At 40.1% G+C, this 1,019-nt stretch overlaps 1 pseudogene; it reads right to left on the reverse strand.

Moving 5' to 3' along the window:
• Positions 1–749: 749 nt before the first annotated feature.
• Positions 750–1,019, reverse strand: part of LOC102028110 — a 3,656-nt pseudogene continuing 3,386 nt past the window's right edge.

Genomic DNA, 1,019 nt, shown 5'->3' on the forward strand with positions numbered 1-1,019 from the left:
TGTGCCGCTGAGCTAAATCCCCAGCCCCTAAAACTATTCTATCTAAAATGACATGCTAAGAGTCACTGTCCCCTACACCAGCAAGAAGTTCTGCAACAAAGTACCAGGCTTTGTCACACATCTGATGAAGCATTCAGAATGGCCCTGTGGGGGGTATTTCCATCAAGCTGCAGGAAGAGGAGAGAGAAAGGAGAGATAATTACATCCCTGAGGTCTCAGCCATGGATCAGGAAATCACTGAAGTAGATCCTGACACTAAGGAAATGCTGAAGATTTTGGACTTTGGCAGCCTCTCCAGCCTACCTTCAGGATGAACTTTAAAACATCACGTGGAGCTGTTTGAATCCTTCTGCTACTCTGTAATGTTATCAATAAATTCAGTATAAAAAAAAATTACTAAAGGGGCTGGGGATTTAGCTCAGTGGCACAGCACCTGCCTGGCAAGAGCGAGGTCGTGAGTTTGATTCCCAGTACCGGAAAACAAACAAACAAAAAAAAGTTACTAAAGCTAATGAATGAAGGATATAAGATTATTGTACAAAAAATCAATTACATTCTATATGTAATCAATGAATAAAAAACTGAAAATAAAAGTCTATTTATAATAACATCCAAAACATGGAATACTTTTCAAAATTTTAACAAAATATGTGTGAGTTATACACATTGAAAACCACACACTGCTGAGACCAAGCAAGAAAGACATAAATAACTGAAAAGCTCTGCCCTGTGTCCATTCATCAGAGCTGTCAGTGCTGTCTGAATGTCAAGGCACCTTCCAGTTGCTTCTGCAGAAACTGACCGGCCATCATGTAAATGGAAATTCGAAGATTCTAATAATTTTGAAAAAGAAAAACAAGCTTAAAGATTTAGTACTAGGTTTCCATACTCCCTGCAGCAATCAAGGTAGCACGTATTGGCGTAAACACATGGGTCATTAGGACAGAACAGAGTGCGGAGACAGACTGCTGCTTGTGCAATCAAATGGTTTTTAAGGGGCTGGGGATTTAGCTCAGCGG

The sequence above is a fragment of the Chinchilla lanigera genome, unplaced genomic scaffold (genome assembly GCF_000276665.1).
Source record: "Chinchilla lanigera isolate Chin_1 unplaced genomic scaffold, ChiLan1.0 scaffold00104, whole genome shotgun sequence".
Taxonomy (NCBI): Eukaryota; Metazoa; Chordata; class Mammalia; order Rodentia; family Chinchillidae; genus Chinchilla; species Chinchilla lanigera.